This window comes from Phoca vitulina, unplaced genomic scaffold (genome assembly GCF_004348235.1).
Source record: "Phoca vitulina isolate PV1807 unplaced genomic scaffold, GSC_HSeal_1.0 scaffold47, whole genome shotgun sequence".
Classification (NCBI taxonomy): domain Eukaryota; kingdom Metazoa; phylum Chordata; class Mammalia; order Carnivora; family Phocidae; genus Phoca; species Phoca vitulina.
In genome coordinates, this window is record NW_022589750.1 from 4,913,732 (window position 1) to 4,921,327 (window position 7,596).

Consider the following 7,596-nt stretch of genomic DNA (forward strand, 5'->3'; position numbering starts at 1 on the left):
TTAAAGATTTTATTTATTTATTTGAGAGAGAAAGAGAGCACAGAGGGTGAAGCAGACTCCCCACTGAGCAGGGAGCCTGATGCGGGGCTCGATCCCAGGACCCTGAGATCACGACCTGAGCCGAAGGCAGACCCTTAACCGACTGAGCCACCCAGGCGCCCCTGATCCATGTTTTTGAAAGAGCGTTCTCACTGCTGTGCAGAGAGGAGTATGGAGGGGGCCAAGAATGGGCACCTGGCAAGCAAGTACACAGGTGCAGAAGACCAGGGAAGAGGTGGGGTTGGTGACAGTGATGATGGAAAGAAGTGGATCGACCTGAGAGATAACCAGGGAGCAAAATCAACAGGACACACTGGCAGATTCAATGTGGGCATGCGGGAAAGCGAGGGGGTCATGGCTGAATACCAGATTTCTCTTTCGTCGAACTGGATGCTAGTGGTACCTCCTGAGATGGGATACACTGGAAGGGGGCCTGGTGTGGCTCAGAAATCATGATAGATGGGCTGGGAGCTCTATCCTTGGGCTAGGAACATGGATTTGTGGGTCCACAGCAAATTGGTGGTGGGGATGAGATTGCTCATCTTCTTGAGATAGAGCACAGTAAGACAAGAAGCCCTGGGACGGGTCCCAAGGAACTCCCCCATTTAATGGCTGGGTGGAGTAGAATCAGCCAGCCAAGGAGATAGGAAAAGAACACCCACAGAGATAGGAGGTAACCACAGGCTGGTTCTATCTTGAATCCAAAGGGAGAAAATGTTTCAAAAAGGTTAGCATGATCCATTGTGTTGAATGCCGTGGAAAGATCAAGTCTGCTAACATATCTTCCCAGGGCTCGACCAGCGGGGGCACTCCTCGAAAATGGCCTTGTCTTCCCCTCTCTTCTGCAATGCACCTGCTGGTTGTCCTCCTGAGCCCATGGTTGCTGCGGCTGCAGGCACGTGGGCTCTGGGGCTTTGAGCGAGTGCCTTGACTCTTCTAAGTCTGGCCAGAGGAAACTGGCATGGGAAGTTTTTACCCGTAGGATGGATGAGAACGGGGACCCAAACAATGCAAAGTCTACAGCAAGAACCAAAACACCAAAGACCCCGAAGAGCCTGGCTCACAGGGATCTGGTGCTGGCCTGGAGGGAGGGTCCCTGGGGAGCTGGGGGAAATCCAACAGGTGGGCTAATGCCCTAACTTGGAGGATTTGGAAAAAAAAAAAATACCACTACAGTGGGATACTTAAAATCCCATTGAAATTTCAGAATTTCAATGATAACAGCTATAGCATATTTATTTAAGGATTTGGAAAAGCTCGATAATATTTTAATTAATTACAATGATAAATTATTAATTAATAAAAATTAATGAGTGATTTGTATTGTGGTAAGAACACTTAAAATGAGGTTTACACTCGTAACAAATGTTTATACACACAACACAGTATTGTTAACTGACAGCACAATGTTGTGAGCAGCTCTGTAGAACGTACTCGTCTTGCATAACTGAAATATTATGATCTTTTAATTTACAAACTTTATTTGAAAGCTACTATGTATCAGGGCGCCTGGCTGGCTCAGTCAGAAGAGCACTGGACTCGATCTCAGGGTCGTGAGTTCGAGCCCCACGTTAGGCATAGGGATTACATAAATAAATATTTTTTTAAAGCTACTACATATCATAAGAAGTTACCAAAAAAAAAAAAAAGCAATAGGAACCAAAAAAAAAATAGGAAGAAGTAAAAACTAAAAATAGATGCTGAATTTAAAAAAAAAATAGAGAATCAAGAGAAAGAATGTTATTTTTCCAAAATCAGGAAGGCAATGAGAAGACATAGCATAGGACCCAAGTACAATATGTGAAGAGCATAGTATGTAATACATAGTATATGTGTAACATAGGACCATAGTTGGTCTGAGGAGTCCCATTCCTGAGTGGTTCGCAGTTGTGTTGGTATAGACCAGCCCTGCCCAGTGGGACCTTCTGCCATGAAGGAGATGCTCTATGGTCTCTCTTGTCCAATATGGTAGCAACTACACACGTGTGGCGATTGAGCATCTGAAATGTGGCTAGTGTGGCTGAGGAACTGAATGTTGAGTTACACTAAATTGTAGTTACCCTGAGTGTAAATGTAAACAGACAGATGTGGCGACCCTATTGGATAGCACCCGTTCATTTCTTCAATGACTTGGACCTTTCCCATTTGGCAGGTCCCAACTGGCCTTCTTGAGCTCCCTGGGCCTCCAAAGAAGGTGCTTTGGCCTTAGGATCAAGAGACCCAGCTTCAAGGCTGATTCTGCTCCCTCTTAGCCAAGGGACTGGCGTCCAGCCCTGGAGCTTACACACTGCCCTGGAGCCCATGGGCTCTGAGAAGCTGCAGGGCTCTCCCCCAGTGATGATGTCTAAGGGCAGACAGGTGGTTCCTGGAGGTAGAAGTTGGGGAAGCAGAAGAAGGGAAGACTAGGGAACCGAGGGGACCAATATCTCTGCTCAGACCCATCTCTAGTGGCATCTACAGAGCAGGCTGTTGCCTACACAGCCAGGGGTCGATCCTCAGCTTCCCTGGGCAGGAGGCCCAGGGCTCAGAACACTTGGCCTACTTGGCCTTGTACTGGGTTCTTTGGGACCTGTTCTCTTAAACCCACAAAGAGTTGTGGAATATCTCTTCCCAGGCCCTAAGTGCTTTGTCCTCACCAAGCCAAACTGCTGCTTTTCCTTGCTGGAGAAGGAAGGAGGCTGAGGACCGGGGATATGATGAGGGTGGAGGTTGAAGCAGACGCCTCCCTGGGTCCCTTGTCCGTCTGTACAGGATTGCTTGTAACCACGGGCAAGTGGGAATTTCCATCTCTTCTCCTGTAGGCCAGGAGCAGTAATATCTACCCTCATGACTCCTGCACAGAGTAGTTGTAAGAACAAACCGCCACCATCCACTTAACGAGCACAGAGTTCTTCAATGAGAGGAGGCACTCCACATAAAGCTGAGATAATCAGCAAGGCCGGTCGGGAACCCCAGGGCACTTCAAGGAAGACTTCCTGGAAGAGGTGATGCTTGAGCTAGGAGTCAGCTAGATGGAAGAGGGGATCAGAATAGTGTTGGCCCAGGAAGGAGTGTGTGGAAAGATGCAGAGGCATGATGCTCTGAGAGGTGCTAAGCTGTGGGTCTGGGGTGCGGGGTGAGTGGCAGGGAAGTCCAAGTCTGGGGTTAGGAGCGGGACTCACCAGGAAGGCCTCAGCTGAATGGAGGAGTGTGAGCTCCATCTCGCTTAGGATGGGAGCAGGTCATGGTTCAGGGGCAGGGCCAGGAGTGGTGACAGGATCAGAAGCACCTTTTCGAAAGATGCTCTGGCTGCAATATGGAGAACAGATTGGAGCAGGACAAGCCTGAATGAGGACGCTGGTGACCTAACCCGGGGGCACTGGGGCTGGAGAAAGGGAGGACCTGGAGGGGATTAGGAGACAGATTGGGTGTAGGGGTGTGGGAGAAGGAGGATGGATTGGTGCTGTTACCCTCCGCTGACACGCACGTGGACCTGGAGGAGGCAGCGCGGGGGACACAGGGTGAATTCTTCTGACACCGGTCAGCGTGGCCATCCGGGTTGGGATGTGCTATCTGGGGCTCAGCACGGGTGTCAACGGCAGCGGCCGACTTGGGTGACATTAACGGAAGCTGGGGCTCGGGCGCAGGAAGCGGGGCGGCTGGGGGTGACCGACACAGAGGGCTGGAGGGCTAAATGGGCACGAGGAGGACGAGGATCCTGGACAGGCATGTGTGGTCAGGGAGCAGCGAGAGCAGTAGAAGGCCGAGCAGAAGGAGAGGCACCACCCAACAAGGCTGCAGGCCAACAGCATGGCCCCCTCCCCACCAGGTCCCCTTTGGGAAGGAGTTGGGGTGGGAGTCACACCACCATGGGGAGGAGAGCGGGGAGGCGCAGAGGAGGAGAGAGATGGCGTCTCCAACACCCACAGGGCTTCCCTGCTCAGGGAGCCTCCCTCTGCTGGAATGTTCTGCCCCAAACCTTCCCATTGAGGCCTCCTCCTCCAGGCCTCCACACAAAGGCCCCCTCCTGCGACCCTGCTCTCAGGGAGCACCTGCCTCCCTGTCACCTACCCTCTCCCTGCTCCCTGACTCGTGGTCCACATCGGTCTCTGACACCAGCTCTTTCATTGCTGATGTCCTTGCTCACGGCCGGGCCCGGAGTATGGAGGGATCTGTTCTGTTCACCTCCTTCTCCCCGGCTCCCAATGCAGCATTCACAAGGTGCTCACAGCTCCGTGTCGAATGGACGAATGGAACAATGTTGTCTTTCAGGGGCCATATGTGAAAGGGCTTTGTAAGCCATCCCAGGCCCTTCCCAGGCGGGCGTCTTCCATCCTCCGGACCAGGCAGGCCTCATTCTGCAGCCGCCCGTCTGGCCACGCAGCGGCCACACCTGCCCCAGCCTTTCTGCTCCCCAGCGCCCGCTTTCCGGGGAGCCCGCCTCCCTCCCTTCCATCCTTTCGTTGGGATGAACCTGAACGCAGCCTCCCTGGCCTTGACTGTGGCTTGCACACCTGGCGGCCCTCATTAGTCTGGTTATGCTGCACCGTCCGCCGAAAGTGAACACACCCTCACCCCAGGACTGGCAATTACAGCCGGCTCATTACATGGAGCTTTTCTTTCCCTCTCCCAGTGAATGGGCACCAGGGGAGGCTTTGGCGTTCATGCTCAGAATTACTCACTTGGGGTTCTTCCCTGAGTTTTATGAGGCTCTTACCTGGATTCTAAGCGAAAATGTGCACATTGTGAATTAGTCTGGGACGAGGCTCTCTAACAATTACAGAGCCCAATGCTCGGTTGCAAAAACGCTGCCTTTCTGTGTGTGAAATCAGATATCTAAGTCCTGGCTGGGAGTCTCATGGCTTCACAAGCTCGGGCGTAAATCTCTTCTCACCGAGGGCTTGGGAATTCCTGCATTCTGTCTGTAGCCTGAAATTCTCTCTCTCGGAAACGACCATGGCAACAACATCTGCCTTTCACTGAACACCTACTGTGTGGTTGGACCCTTCTGTTACCTTATTTAATCCTGATGAGGCCCTCGTGAGGTCATTACCATCCTCCCACCCATAACTGGAAATCTGAGCTAGAAATGCAGAAGGCACGCTGTATAGAAATTAGCTTGTGGAGTCGGATTTTGGAACCCAGGCCCGTCTATTGCCAAAGCTCCGAATGTCCCATGACCATAATTGCTCCTTACCAAAGAAGTGGTCATTTTTTCTCAAGCTGGATCTTTTCTTTCCTAAGCAGCTCACCCTCAGTTTTACAGACTCGCACTCTTTCCTTACATAAAATCACTCAGGAGAACATCCACATCTCGCCTTCACAGCCTCGTGTCGTCGGCTATATTAATAATAACTAATATTCAGGGCTTACCATATAGAAACCTTACGTGGATCACCCAATTAATGCGCAGGAGGTGGTAGGTACTTTTATTAAGGCTATTTGCAGTTGTGAAGGTGGGGGTAGGGAGAGGTGAAGCAAGTTGTTCAGGGTCAGAAACCTGGCGAGGCTCCGATGAGATGTGAGCTCAGGTGGGCTGTCTCTAGAGTCCGTGTTCTCAACCAGCAAAGGACTCCCTGTGCTCGGTAAATTTAGCTTACCTTAATTTTGACACCTGGGAGTCACCTGAGTGTCTAGGTGTCTCCTCCAATTAACGGTGCTAATTTTATAGGCTCAGTCCTTTCCTACCGCCCTCTCCCTCCCAGCCCTGCCTCTGCTCTTACAACAGGTGGGGTAGCTTGATAGTTCAAAGGGCAGGTGGTGCCCTGGGTGAACCCCGCTCTTTTCCCGGTCTGCCACCCAGATGCCCAGTCTGAGGAAGGTCCCTGGGGGGTGAGAAGTCGGGACCATCATGGTCCTACTTTGCCGTCCCTTTCCTCTCTCCTTAGAGACTTAGAGAATGCTTTGAAGGGGAGGACCAATACATTGCACTGAGTTGGAACTTCTTTATGATAGTCTTTGTTCTAAGCATATCCATCTGGATCTCATCAAATAGTATTTGGGCTTTAGAAGAAGAAAAGCACGCTTGTCCCAGCCTTGCCACCTGCATAGATAGGAACTGCATTTGGCTGCAGGTAGCAGAACCAAAACGATGGTGTCTGAAATGGGGTAAGGTGTGATGGTTATCTCCTGTAGGAGATGGGCTTAGGATTCCGGTGGCTCCCTGGAGGTCATCGGCGTCACAGGACTGTTCTCACTTCCTGCTTTGCCACTCTTGGCTGTGGCTTCCATTCTCAGCCTCAGTTCATGGCCCCAAAATGGCAGCTGCAGCTCCAGCCATCACGTCTGCCTTCAAAGAAGGATGGGCAAAGGGAAACGAGCTTCTGGCTGATGAAGAGCTTTTCTTGCTAATGATTTCCCTGTATATTTCAGTGGTCAAACTTTGTCATGAGGGAGGCTGGGGAATGTTGTGTTTTTCAGCTGGGCATGTTGCTACCTCCAATAGCACAGAGGTTTTATTACAGAGAAAGATGGGGGAAAAGGATATTGCATATCCTTCGGCAAGTAGTCATTTCTGACATCTTCTCCAGAATACCAAGTTTCTGGCCTGGGAAGCTTGCCGAATGGTGGCGAATGGTAGTATCAAAGGGGGAGCAGGATGAATTCCATTTGGGGGCAGGTTGAGTTTAAGCTGCTGGTGATACTAAGATGAAGGTTTTGGTAGCAGGCAGAATAGTGGCTCCCAGAGATGTCTGCGTCCAAATCTCTGAAACTTGCCAAGAGGTTACCTTACATGGCAAACAGGAGTTTGCAGATGTGATGAAGTTAAGGAGCGACTCGTGGTCCCCCCAAATTCATGATGAAGTGCTGACCCCCAGTCCCTCAGGATGTGACTGTATTTGGAGACAAGGTCTTTAAGAGGTAATTGAGTTAACATGAGGTCGTTAGGGTGGGCTCTAATCCAGCTATGACTGGTGTCTTTATAAGAAGAGGAGATCAGGACGCAGACATGCCCAGTGCAGGAAGACCGCGTGAAGACACAGGGGGAAGGCGGCCGTCTGCACGCCAAGGAGAGAGCCCTCATGAGAACCCAGCCCCACAGGCACCTTGGTCTTGGGACTCTGGCCTCCGGAACTGTGCGAAAATAAATGTGTGTTGTTTCAGCCCACCAGCCTGTGGTACTTTGTTATGGCCGCCCTAGCAAGCTCATCCAAGGATCTCCCCAGTTGGGAAGACTATCTTGGATTTTCCAGGTGGGCCCAATGTAATCCCAAGGACGCTTATACATGAAAGAAGGAAACAAGAGAGACCAAGAAGGAGAAGAGGTGGCAGAAGTTGAGGTCAGACTGATGTGATGGCCGGCTCTGAAGATGGAGGAAGGGGCCGCAAGCCAAGGGCTGTGGTAGCCTCTGGAAGCTGGCTAAAGCAAGGAGCAAGTCTTCCCCAAGAGCCCCTGAGACGCCTCGATTTTAGCCCTATGAGTTCCATTTTGGACTTGGGACTTCCAGAATATTTAAGGTAATAAATGTGCTTGTCTTAAGCTAGTATGTGATTTTTTTCTTTTCTTTCTTCCTTCCTTCCTTCCTTCCTTTTTCTTTCTTTCTTTCTTTCTTTCTTTCTTTCTTTCTTTCTTTCTTT